Source organism: Amblyomma mixtum, chromosome 6 (genome assembly GCF_055824585.1).
Source record: "Amblyomma mixtum isolate Tamu chromosome 6, ASM5582458v1, whole genome shotgun sequence".
Lineage (NCBI taxonomy): Eukaryota > Metazoa > Arthropoda > Arachnida > Ixodida > Ixodidae > Amblyomma > Amblyomma mixtum.
In genome coordinates, this window is record NC_143017.1 from 125699335 (window position 1) to 125713483 (window position 14149).

Below are 14149 nucleotides of genomic sequence, written 5' to 3' on the forward strand. Positions count from 1 at the left end.
GTGTCCCACCAGGCATCGGGTCCAGGAGCACCGCCGCAGTGCCGAAGGAGGAAGGAAACGTGGGCCGGAGACGGGGAGTAGGGGAAGTGAAGGGAAAACTGTATTCACATATTTACAATATTTACAAGAGCGGGACTGAGAATGGCTCTCAGTGGAAGGGGAACGTCTTCGTCAACCGTAGTCGACTGGAGCTAGCAGGCTTCTCTCGGCCACACTCACGGCCGAGTTAAATATCGTTCGGTTTCCCCAGATCCCTGGCTGGGGAATAATGGTCGACGAACACTGTCCAATCGGATGGACCGAAGGGGACGTTCTTGTTACCGCCCACGGCTGGGCAGGTCCGAGCTTTTCCACTCTCCCACAGCTGGGCCGATGAGAGGGGGAGAATGCTGACTCATCCAGCACTGCGGGAAAGGAATCTCCCGAAGTCCTCCAGCAGGGGAATGAACTCGCCTCCCCGCCGATTGCCCAGAACGCGAGTCGGGGACACAGAATTCTTCAATTATCCGCCAGCGTGACCGGCGCCGCCAGGTCGCCTCCGCATTCACGGTGGTTGCTCGGACAATAGCTCCTGGGCCTCGCCTGCCTTCGTCGCCGCTGCACTCTGCTCAAGGAATTTCGCTGGGATTACTGCTGACAATGGCCTTTGACATTCCTGCCACACTAATCCGCTGAGGCTCGGAGGGGCATTCCAAGCATCCAACTTCCCATGGTCGTCGCGAGGTTGTCGACCTCGATGAATGTTCACGGTAGCTGCATGATCGGGCCCACGTGGTCCGAGTGGACACAGGTGTGACGGGAACACACAAAGAGAGTTAAGGGGGGGGGGGGGGGGTAGAAACATAACAGCACGTCCGCCGCCCGAAGAGGTCTCGTAGTGGTTGCAGCCAACGCTGCTGCGCGCAGAGACCTGGAGTTGTGTCCGTTCGGCCTTTGGTCACAGCTGGGCCCAAAGGTTCTTCTTGCTTCGTTGACAGCTGTAACGAGCTCAACCAGCAAAGTCCAAAGCCCAACAAGCAGAAAGCGCCAAACTGACTTCAAGAACCGCCAAGCTGTTTTCGGTCAACAAAATCTCTTTAGAGAAAATGAGCTGTAGCGTGAAATTTACGTCCTCCTCCGAAAGTTGACATGTTTGACCAAACCAGAATACACAGAGCTTGTTTAGCCAAAAGGGAGGAAAATTTTCTAAAATTTTGGGGGGGTGCCGTAGCACGGTTTATGTCACAGAAAGCCACCGCCCGTGAGAGCACGAAGGGAAGGTGGAGCTGCTGAACACACATACAAAACAGACAAAAATGATTCCCGCTAAAGCAAAAAAAAAACAAAATACAAATTTGCATAGCGGATTAACGTCTGGGGAGTCAGGAAAGGGCATTACACGGGAGAGCTTCGGCTGAGGCCATCAGCGTTGTCATTACCTCGCAATTTTCTGAAACGCATGTAAACTGAGTCCCGCAATGCCAAGCTCCAAAATTTCGCTCTCATTTTTGTATCAGAGTTAAATGAACAAAAAAAACAAAAAACAAGCATTAAACTCAATATGAGATTATGCGTCATATCCGCCCCTTGCGCAGCCGCGGTCCGACAGCTGCTTTAGCAGATGAGACATTGCATAATGCTAGGAATTTCAGCTTGCATTTCTGTACAGGAGAGTTAAATGAACAAAAGAGACAAGCATTCAACTCAAGAACGGGTTATTCCTCGAACCCGCCCGCAAACAGCGGTGCGACTCAGGGAATTTACTGGTTCCTATTTTTCAGCCGCCCCCTGCGCGGCCGCGGTCCGATAGCTACTCTAGCAGGTGCAAAATTACACAAGGCTAGGAACTTCAGCTTGGGACCCTGCACTGTTCTTCGTCCAAGTCTCGCGGTTCTGAAGTTTAGCTGACGCTCAGAAAGCAGAATGCGAGAAGGGAACGAACGAGTGCGAATGCCGTGCCAGCGAATCCGCCTCTCCCGGATTGGGTTCGCGCGTTGCGTCCCCTTAGCCTGTGTTCCCTTCATGCGGTGCGTGCGATCTCTTGAGCGCTGAGGTGCCAAATTGGGGCGGCTACACGGCTGTTCGGTTTTTCGTGCAGTAGTCAACATGAGCCGCACTTTCCCCTTCATTAACATTCCCCGTTTGGCCACCCCTATACGCTGCCGCTCTGTGGAAAACCTGGCTGTTGGTTTGCGTGGCGCGTCACTAGGAATCGCGAAACCGTCACAGGCAAAGTCGCTGGCGTTCGCCTCATCATCAGTTTGTAATCCAGCCTGCTCTGGCTCACTACCGTCAGAGTTTATAAGGCTTACAGGGCCACGTTTGCCCTCTTCACCCGCGTGCTCTGCTGGCTCTGCGAATTCTGGAGCCTTCGAACTGGTAAGGACCTGCGCAGCATTATCTCCAAAACAAAGGCCTTTTTCTTTGGGCAGCATATCCAAGCGATTTGATAAAATCGAGGGATACTGCATAGGCAGGTTTTGGGAGACGGCTGCCTTGGTCAGACGCAGCTCGAGCGGGCTCTCGTTCGCGACGCGGGCAGTAAGTTGGTCGTATTGGATACCTTTCCTATCCTTATACTGGCGGTACAGCAGGCCAGAACGGAGCTGGAAAGGTATGTTCTTCCGTGACACACCTATGTCACTTTGGTGACTCAAGTTGCGTAGAGATTGGTCTTTCTCTTGCTCAGCGGTGAACGTTTCCCTGTCTACACGAAGGAGTTCGAGAAAGCCATCCGAGTGGGGTAACACCAGATTGGTATTCAATTCCTCACCTAGCTCCAGCTCATCACTTGCGCCTGATTCGGAAGACTCACTGTAGCTTGCACTACTATCGGTGCTCTTAACCCCTGTGCTAAAAGTGAGTAAGTCCTGGGCTGGCTCGTCATTAGGTAGCGCGGAGCCGTCACGGTTTAAGTCGCCGGCGTCCGTTTCATCGCCAGTCTTTACTAGAGCCGGCTCTGGCTCACCACTGTGAGAATTTATAGGCTTCGGGCTTACAGGTTCAGGTTTGCCCTTTTCAACCACGTGCTCTGCTGGCGCCGCGACCTCACGAGCCTTCGAAATGGTAAGGACCTTCGCAGCGTTATCTCCAAAACAAAGGCCTTTTTCTTGGGGCAGCATATCCAAGCGATTAGGGAAAATCGAGGGATGCTGCTTAGGCAGGTTTTGGGAGATGGCTGCCTCGGTCAGACGCACCCCGAGCGGGCTCTCGATCGCGACGCAGGCAATTGGCAAAGACACGCAGTTTTCATTGACGCATAACTCGTTTTCGGGTGTTCGGTCGCGAGCGGCTGTCGTTCCCTTATCGCTGAACTTATCTTTGTTTCCAAGCAGCGATGAGGCGCATTCCTCGCTTACAGTAGAACTTTCATCTGTCGCGTTCAGCGCGCGACTGCTTTCTGGAGGACTACCTTTTTGCGCTGCGCCTACGCCTATCTGGGTTGCAAGGACAATCTCTGCGGCATCCCGCTTTTCAGCAAACGCTGCGCTCTGGCTTGGAGCGCCACAGTCGCTGTCAGGTGACTGACAACGACGCTCTGTGCTGCAGATTATCGCTTCAACTTCCCGACTGCCACTGTTCTTCTGAGCAGTTAAATTGTGCGTAGCTGACCAAGCGAGGCTCTTTGGCTGGTCACTGACGCACTGATGGGAGCGCTGCCCGCTGCTATCACTTCGGCTTTTAGATACGGTCTGTACACGAATTCCGAAGTATCGGAAGAGGGCACTTTTGGCTTTGTCGTAGTTGCGGGCATCCTCATCGGACAGTCGCGCTAATACGGCAGCGACATCACAAGGGAGGATAGCCAGCAACATCATTGACCATTCGCCCTGATCTAGTTCCTCCTCCGCACATACCTGTTCAAAATTCGCGAGGAACGTTCTGAAGCTCTCGCCTCTCTGAAAAGTCCGCAACCGATCTCGGGCCCTTCGCTGTCTGAGAAACTGAGTAGTACGTATGAGCTCCTGCTGTTCTAGTTTTCGTAGTTCCTCGAGCTCAGCGAGTCTCTTACGGCATTGCTCCTGCCATTCTTTTTCAACCCTGTCGGCCTCCTTTTTAGCGGCTTCCTTGCGGTAAAAGCGTTCTTTTTCAATCCTGTCAGCCTCCTTCTTAGCGGCTTCCTTGCGGCAAAGGCGTTCTTTTTCAACCCTGTCGGACTCCTCCTTGCGTTCCTTTTTAACCCTGTCGGACTCCTCCTTGCGCTCTTTTTCAACCCTGTCGGCCTCCTCCTTAGCGTTCCTGATTCCCTCCTGAATGACTTCCCAGGTCTCCAAAATTTTGTCTCCCTCCTTAGCACCACATTCCCTAATAGCCTCAATCAGCTGCGGCTTTCTGTGACTCTTCCTGGCCTCAATACCCAGCTTTTCACACAGCAACATCAACTCTGGCTTCTTTAGCTTGCTCAAATCCATGGCAACTTCCGAACGAGGACTTTCATAAAATAAGCTGCTACGTGAAATGCTTAAGCGAGCACGTGCAGAAAAACAATCTACAGGTAGTGATAAATTTCCAGAGTTATCAAGCCTGGCAGATTCTTAAAGAAAGTCAAGCGCTCACCACTGCTGAAGCCAGGACCAAGCGTGGAAGATCCCGCCGCTGCCAACCAGTTGATATATTTTGCCGATGCTAGAAGCGTGTCCCACCAGGCATCGGGTCCAGGAGCACCGCCGCAGTGCCGAAGGAGGAAGGAAACGTGGGCCGGAGACGGGGAGTAGGGGAAGTGAAGGGAAAACTGTATTCACATATTTACAATATTTACAAGAGCGGGACTGAGAATGGCTCTCAGTGGAAGGGGAACGTCTTCGTCAACCGTAGTCGACTGGAGCTAGCAGGCTTCTCTCGGCCACACTCACGGCCGAGTTAAATATCGTTCGGTTTCCCCAGATCCCTGGCTGGGGAATAATGGTCGACGAACACTGTCCAATCGGATGGACCGAAGGGGACGTTCTTGTTACCGCCCACGGCTGGGCAGGTCCGAGCTTTTCCACTCTCCCACAGCTGGGCCGATGAGAGGGGGAGAATGCTGACTCATCCAGCACTGCGGGAAAGGAATCTCCCGAAGTCCTCCAGCAGGGGAATGAACTCGCCTCCCCGCCGATTGCCCAGAACGCGAGTCGGGGACACAGAATTCTTCAATTATCCGCCAGCGTGACCGGCGCCGCCAGGTCGCCTCCGCATTCACGGTGGTTGCTCGGACAATAGCTCCTGGGCCTCGCCTGCCTTCGTCGCCGCTGCACTCTGCTCAAGGAATTTCGCTGGGATTACTGCTGACAATGGCCTTTGACATTCCTGCCACACTAATCCGCTGAGGCTCGGAGGGGCATTCCAAGCATCCAACTTCCCATGGTCGTCGCGAGGTTGTCGACCTCGATGAATGTTCACGGTAGCTGCATGATCGGGCCCACGTGGTCCGAGTGGACACAGGTGTGACGGGAACACACAAAGAGAGTTAAGGGGGGGGGGGGGGGGGGTAGAAACATAACAGCGCGTGCTGCAACTAATTGGGGTCGGTTTATCTTCGGAGCGCTTTGGGTGGCGCGCCTCGGCTCACCCGCGGCGTTGCACGGCGCACGAAGCGGCTGGCACTGAGACAATTTGTTTGCCTCGAGCGTTTTGGTCGTTTAGATAAGGGATAAATTGTCTGCCCGGCACTCTGAAACAGGCGTGAGTAACTGCAGCTGTAGAATTGGGAAACAGGTGTGTATGTTTGTGTGTGGAGGGAGGGGGGCAGATCATTCTTAATGCCCGAAATGGGGAGTCACGCGAATTGAAATTAAATAAGCTGGCAGCTCTTCCTTACCCCTTTCCCCTTCACGACCGGCAACACTTGATATTCTCGACCAGAGCTGCGCAAGGAAACATCCTTCTAGTATGTGTAAGAGTGCCCGTTAATTAATCAGTTGTGAAACCATTAAACTAGCTTTGCAGCCATCAACAAATATAATCGTTTGTTTTCACTGTGTAAAATAAAGAGTAAGTATCAGTAGTACATGAAGAAGAGCATGCACCAACAAGCCCAAGAAGCCACGCTTATGAAGAAGACCTCCTGTGAGTAGTGAATTGCTTGTAGTGCGCCCTTACCAGCGTATACTGCGTAAATAGCGGCGTGCAGCATACGCTGTGCGCATGGACACGGGAGTAGAATAGGTGCAGTCGTCACTGATGCCAGTGACTGTCCACGTAGTAAGTATCTCGCAGCATTAGATGTATTCCTGCAGTAGTAGTCTGTACTCCACCGCTTGCGCGGACACCACAGCGCGTAGCCCTAAACGAGCGGAAAGAAGCCCCGTAAAACAACCTTGCAGAGCTTTCATTCATGGCGCCAATAAATGGAAGGGGTTTTACTTACCAAAATACACTTATTTGACTTGCGGGCTCTGCTATCGATGACATACCAAGCTAAAGATGCACATTCTTTTGTTGAGATAAATATTTATGCAACTGTGGTTCTTACCTTTTGACACAATAATAACTAACAGGTTGTGATGTAAGCTTTTTTTTTTTTTTGAAGAAAAATTTTCTTGTTTTCTTTAGTACTTACGGTTTTAATTTCATATAATGCTTGTTCACAATGCTTCTGTTTTCTGCACGTATTGAAAGATGCAATGTATTTTTTTTTTTTCAACGGCTTTTGTAGCATAGAGAGTGCAATGTTTCTCGCCAGGAGGCGAGGCCTTGTCAGGCGTAGATGAAACGCCTTTTGCCTCGTCTTCCTTGGTAGAATATTCCTCTTTTAAACTCTCTTGCTCATGATGTATACTTGCTTTCTACCAGAAATAAAGTGAATTCTTACATGATGAGCGCACTCATGCGCATTCTTACACAATGAGTGCACTCGCGGAATACGCATTATACATTTGGCAATATGCCTGATAATTTCGTTTCCCGCACGTTTTTTTCTCACCGCCAGCCTGGTAGCACAGCTTTAAAGTGGTCTAGATAAAACCCACTAAACTTAGCATTCGAATCATCACGGTGCTCCCGTTGGCGTTGGAGTCATTTGCGTTTTCTTTGACTTCCAAGGAAATGCTTAAAGCTGCCTTGGAAACGCCAGATAACTTGTAATCCTCGCCGAAAATGTATCATGTTGATCTTGATCTGTTGTATGATGTTTTTTTCTTTATTGGCTTTGGTCAAATGGCAGCTGATGTTTCGCGAAGATGGCCACGGCAGCCGAGCAGAGCCACACAAGGCCACTTGTGGCTTTTGCGCACCCGTTCTTGTATTCCGCGGCTACTAATGCTGTTCAATAAATCATATATATTCTATTCTGTAACGTTTTCCTGGCCTTTTAGAAAGCCGTCTCGGAACTATAGTCATCGTGTGATACTGTGTGAGGGTTCGCTCAAGTTGTTCTATTAGAAGATGGAATTCGACGAAAACCATGGCCTTCTCCAGACTCCGACGCTAAAAAGCATGATGGCAGATACATTTGATGTTATTAACGCGACTGATCGATATTTTCTGTACTTCCTCGAAAGTTTTACTTCCTACGAAATGTTTTAGCTTCAGAAGGGCGTCTCTAGGAAATATTTTTCAGGTAAGAGAATCCATGACTACTCCAGAGGAAACAGATTATGGTCGACGCCAGACTATGTAAGATGTGCTTTCAGCGTCCCGATAGCCTCGGCGATAGCAACGGTGGCTATTAAGAGAGACGGTGCGGCGGATATCTCAGACAACTCTTGAGCGCGCGGCGTTCCTGTTGTTAACACGGCGAGAGGTTCTTAGGCGTTCGGAACACCGTCCCGCCTTAGGCGGGCGGATACCCAGCCGCCAAATTTATGGGGCGAGATTTGATTCCAGCTCCGCAACTTCTCGCATCGGGGCGTGGCAGCTACGCAGCCGTGCGGCTATCACACATCGATCCTGACGCACTCTTTGTTTTCTTTTGTCTCACGCGGCAGTTCCGGGAAGGAAAATCATGCACAAGAATCTTAGGCATGAGAGCTGGGGCGCCGTCTGCCATTGATTTCCACCCCACCGTGTCAAGAAACTTATTTCTGTTAAACTATGTATTCATGAGAAATGCAGTGCGACATATAGCTATTAAAATATTCCTTCGTAAAAGCAGAGAGACAGTGAGATTTCTGCAGCAATGCGTATAATGCAGCATTAAACGTTAAGCCTGCTAGGGTTCCAGTTTCCCGCTGCTATACAACCAATGCATGCGTAATGAAAATACAGTTGAGGATAATAATGCGCTTGGTGTTTCTGCTACTGTCTTTACTGCAACGCTCATCTTTTTTTTTAATATGTAAGTAGCATTTATCATGCTCACTATGAGAAAATACTGACAGTACAATGGTGAAACAACCCAGTGGTTCCTACGAACCGCAGCGATTATAAAATTCCTGGGATGTATCACAGCATATTCTTCAGGTCCAGTTTCCAGACTACAATTAAGTTGTTTTTCGTTTGCTCTGGGGGACATTTGGCTCCCCCATTCGTTAATGAGCTAGCATATCTGGCGTCCTTTTTCCGATGACGCTTACAGAGTGGCTAAGCCTATAGCGTCGGTAAAGGACGTTGTGCTGATGGATTCCTGGCTAACGGAGACATCCAGACAGAACGATATGCGTCCTAGCGAGCGCAGCTGCCGCCGCTAAGTAAATATGAAACCACAAAAGGCATGTAGCACTTGAGCAAGCATACGCATTGTAGTTGACCGGAATCCGCGCAGCGTATACTTAGACAGCGTTTCCGCGTACCCGCTCAAAATTGGGACGCTGCAGTAGCGACCCCTGCCATGACAGTAAGTCCTGTGCCGGCTCAACAAAGCACCCAGACGTCCTTGAAACTCACATACAAAATCTTTAAACGCTTGCTGTTCTTAAAAAGATTATAAAACCACCTATGAAATTTGAAGAACACCACAATGTTAATTGTCGGTGCATTAGGCAGCTAACCAACATGTGTCACCGTGAAGGTCGCCATCATATTTGCTTCAATTACATTTCAAGAACATAAAATATGCCAATAACATCACACATTGAGTTTTGCATAGAGAGAAAACGGCGTAAACGTTAAGTGCGTGCGGTGACGGCCCAAGCCATTTCCAACATTTTTGGACAAAAATTTTTAATATTGGAAAATTGTAAGGTAGTATTATGGAAATATTGAAGTAATGGTCGATTCTTGCGATGTATAGCAAAATCTTTCTTTTAAAGCTCATGCGTCGCTCGCATCTAACAGTTAAAGAAAGCAATGGGAAACGCTTTTAATGATAACTAAAACGTGAATAGCAAAAAAAAAAAGTGGAAGCGTGCTGACGGGAGATCTGCGAATATATTGATCGTTATAGTGAAATCTTACAATATATGAAAAAATTACGTTAATAAACTCTTTCACGTTCAAAAATGCTTTCGTCCAGAATTGTTGGGTATGCGCACGTCGATTGACGGTGATCTGGGCATTGGATAATCCTGATAAATTGATTCTGAGAAGTAGCCACTGGGAGCATGCAAGCCGAGACATTTCGAGGCTTGTGGCTGGTTTGCTAAATCGGCATATGCAGTGGAAACCACAAAAACGCCAAAATGTAGGTAACTTAAAGTGGAAAAAGAAAATGGCCTGGCTTAGCTTATGGTTAAGCCTAGGATACGAAGCATAGTTTTGCGGTCTGGCGAGCCGCCCTCTCCCTGGCCGACGTCTCGCTGCTCAACTGACTCAACGAGTGCGTCGCCTTTTGCGTGACGTCAGTATCTCCTAGCGGTAGGAGCGGGAGTTAGGCCGCCGGCGGAGGCTGCGCGTCCGCAAGCGAGCGCACGAGTTGAGCCCCAGCTTTCACAGCAGTTGTGACGTCATATCACGTGGTGCGCCGATGAAGGTCAAGTGGTAGCTACGCGGCCGTGCGCGGCGCAGCAAGGAAGAGCTCGGTTGTGCGAATAATATGCTTCGCATCAAAAAACACAGTAATGCCACTTGCGGCCAGACAAATGCCGAAGCGTGACGTCTGGCTTGACGCCACAGTTCGAGCTGCCATGAAACACAAATCTGTTCGTTAATTTCAAATTTCTGGGTGAAAAGAAGACAGCGTTCTGTGCCGCTCAAGCCCCTTCCTCTGCACACACACACGCACATACGTGCACGCAAGCACGCACGCACGCACGCAAGCAAGCAAGCACGCACAAATGACTGCAAGGAGCCCGATTCCTCAGGCGTTGTATTTTTACTACATAATGGGCGTCAACCAAGGATTCAACCATGATTTGCACTCTAATGCGGCAGAGCTTATTCTTGCCTTATCGCGACCTTCATCTAAGGTGAATGACAGCCGATACGATGGCTCTTCGAAAAAAAAATCATGTGTCACGCTCTGGTTATTCTGACGCTGTTTATCTGACAAACGCGTTTATCTGATGCTTATGACGGGCTCAGTCGCGGCAGATTTTCTTCAGGCTGACGTCGCCTTGCGCACTGTTTTCAAGAGGAGCAGAAAACCGCCCCCAGTGAAGCAAGGTGTCAGAATTTTCCTGGTGCCCACACCTGAGAAGCAGCAGGACCATGCACCATTTCTAAACAGCTTTCCGGCTACCCTTCGGACCGGTATGTAAGTGACTTCTTGTTATCGGGGGTTCGTGTTTCGAATTCTGCGCGTGTCAAAATGCTGCACGTGCCGAAAGCGATATCTAAGCTTTGCATTTCCTGAGGTGAGGAGAAGCACCCGATATCCCCATAGTAAATTGCTCGGAAAGGAGCACTAAAGGATAGAACAGCAACAAGTGAACAGAGGCATCGCGTTGTATTAGTCAAGTGCCTACTTTCAACTAATGGAACACATCATCTTCCGTGGGGTCGTAGGGTTAAATGTGACACAAATTTACCGAAAATAATGTGCTCTTCATTTACTTTGTCACTGGTTTGTTTGATTTATTGGGGCTGATTAGCGCAGAAGCTACTATTTAGGTTCATATGCGCCAGACACATGGCAAAACGAGACCTTTTTACGTAGTGTTTTAGAATTTTAAGTAGTGTGTGAGAAATTTACGTAGTGTTTCAGAAATATAGTAGTTCGTTTAAAACATTCTCTCTCGTGAGAACGTAAAAACGAAAGAGGGCCTTAGTTATGCCTACTCTTTAAGAAGCAAGCTTGGGTGAGCTATGAGAAAAGCCGTTCGCCATTAGTATAGGTTACATGAAATGGCGTACATTACGAACACTGCCTCCGCACCACGTTAGTCTTTCTGAGCTAATGCATGCATTTACTTCCCAATCATTACAGCCTGTGCTTTCGGCGTAGCCGAACCAACCCAGAGACTGACATGACTAAATTAATTCACGCTATAGAGGAGACACTCCGTAGGCTGTGGTATACCAAACAAAGTGTCTTGCAGGCAATGCAAATGCAAAGCGACAAGCCGTACTGTTGTGTGGCTACAGAGCTCCTCTTGAGTTCGAGTAACGTTCGGCTTTCTCAGGGTCGTCGAGTGCCGCTACGGCATGGGATTTCTTTTTATTCCTACGTAGTTTCCTTGAATGCAGCTGCATACTTGCTAACGTGTGCCATCTGTTAATATCTACACGCCAATAGGTGCATTCGATAAGGTGAACTAATATCTCTCCAGAGCACTTTCGTCCGTGTTGAGAGCCTTGTTGATGTCTGCGGTCTGTGCGAGACAGCTGGCGCACATCGAGGCTGCATCTGCGACACGACCTAAAAATCAAATCACGCGCCGAGCTTCCAATGCGGTTGACAAGCCCACCCTACCCACCGGATTCAGGTGTGGGCTATGCAAATTTGAAGAAGGCCGCAGTGTTAATCGCGCGAGCATTAGGGAGCTAACCAACATGTGCCGCTGCCAAGGCCGCCGTCCTATTTGCTTCCAGTCCAGGTGTGTGACTCGTTTGTCGCTGATAGCGAAGAGATAAAGAAATAAAGCGAAGACACTCGAGCCTCGCCATCTGCATGAGAGGAGTGGATGCAAGCCAGTTCGCAATTCTCGCACGCAATTCTCAGTTGCCGCTTCGAGACAAGCAGCTGATTCTACAACGGAGCCGAAGATTTGAGAGGCGTGTACAGTCGCGCCTGGATCATGACTTAACCGAAGTAAACTCGGAAACACTAGATGCGAATACGTTAGTCTTTGAGGCTAAGTTCTTCTTAGTTCTATTTCTCAATTAGAAATAAAATACATCTCGTTCAACTAAAGCGATTTGGCCATGGGCTAGCGTTAAGCGCCCGATGTCACTGCGCACTGTGGCAAGGTTCTGTGATCTTTAGCCACACAAAACATGATCACCTCACACACTACTCAGCATCCTTCTCAGCTCTTCCCCAGAAAAGCACCCTGGTGCCTCATTCTCGAGTCTGATCCATTGCTGGTTCGTCGCGTTTAATGGATCATAGACGCCTAATTTTGCTTGCGCGTCTTCTCCTTTCAAATGATGTTTTAGACATTAAAATGCATGGTTCACCGTATGTTATTAGCTTACGGCAGCTAAATAATTTATGATTGAATATCTTGTTGATGCTTTTTTAGTTTCGGTTTGGTCAACAGAATGATGGTTGTGACGCATTGGGAGTGTTTAGGTCACGTGGGGCATGAAAAACTGCAATATATCCTCTGGTGCGTCATTTGTGGCCATTCCAGCTCTTGAAACAGTCTGGCCTATGCACTGTAGTAAATCACAACAACGTATCAGCGATTGTGCTGCAGTTTTTTTCTTTACTCACATGACTTCAACACTCCCAATGCGTCCCAGCCATAGCTCGGTTGATGAAACCGAAACGGCGTCAAGAAGAACTTCAATTATAAATTATTTAGTGGCCACAGGCCAATGTCATGTGATGAATAATGCATTTCAATCTCTAAAGCACCATTTGAAAGAAAACGTGCCACTAAAATCAGGTGTCCATGGTCATTTAATATCTATTTGAAGTATGTTCTCAGCACATTGCACCACTGCAGACTGCGTAGTGTATTACGCATGTGACGATATCAAATCACACAAATCTATGACTCAAAAATTTGTGTTGTTTTTTTTTCTCTAAAATAGCAGGTAAAGGTTTGTTTTGTAGGACCGGTCCCACTCTCTAGCAGTTCTGCCAATCATTTCCCGGCGCGTTAAGGACGTTGTCGATCAAGAGTGGCAGTGAGGGTGATTGAAGATGTGTTATCGGTGGGGCAAGCCGCTAAAGCTAAAGGTTTCGTGGACGGTTGCGTAAGGTGCTGGATAATGGTGGTCTTGTGCGCGGGCATTACGTGTCCAGGAGGTAGGTAGCTGGGGGTCCAGGAGTGGCATCCGGACAGCCGCTGAATAAATGTACCGGCTTTTCATGACCCATCGTCTATTTGATTACCGGTACTTAGGTCCGGATAACTTAAGAGGCGTTAAACGCACAAAAGAGTAGTTGCAGCAGTGTAGACAGTCTAAGCAGAAAAGAAGTGATACATTTACGGGAGTAGCCGGAAGAATCCTGTTCTCTGGGGCTTGACTGCTTTCCAGTTGTCGGCTTCACTTCTTAAATGCGTGATCCTGTTGACTGCAGCAGCAAATACAGGTTGCTTTTCCCATCATCGTCTTCTCTTCGGGCTTGCGGGATTGTGGAGATTCAGGAGTGAATTAAGCGAAAAAGATTTACATGCGTTGAACACCTGCTATAGTACTTACAACGACTGACAGCAATGTAAAGGAACCTATCTTTACTCCGTGTACATCTATATAGCGTGTGTCTCAGAGGAGGTTACATTGAATGATTGTCGGCGGGCCTTACGTGGCGCGGATCGAGCAGACAGGCCGGAACCGGCGCCAATGAGGTAGCCTGCCTCGTGAACCCAGCAGTGAGTTTCCGGCACCCTACAGTGTTTTGGACCCAAGCGGCACCGCGTATCAGGACGGTGGACGACCGGCGGCCTGCTCTGCGGGACGGCAATCGGAAATCAGCCGGCCACGACGAGAGATAAGCCAGGCTAGAAAGCGACGATGCATAGAGGGCGTTGTGAGGTATTAATGGCGTCCACGTGCAGCTGTTCTATTACAGCGGGCAGCTTTTTGCCGGTGGCGCCAAGGTTGCCATGAACCTCTGACACACCATTAATAAACCAGCTAGAGATAAGCCCTTAACGCATGTAATGCAACTAGTGCTTTGTCTTCTTCCTTTTCATTTTATTGCATTATCGTCTCGGCCATGCGTGAAAATAAAATCATCTTTTTAATTACTGTGGAA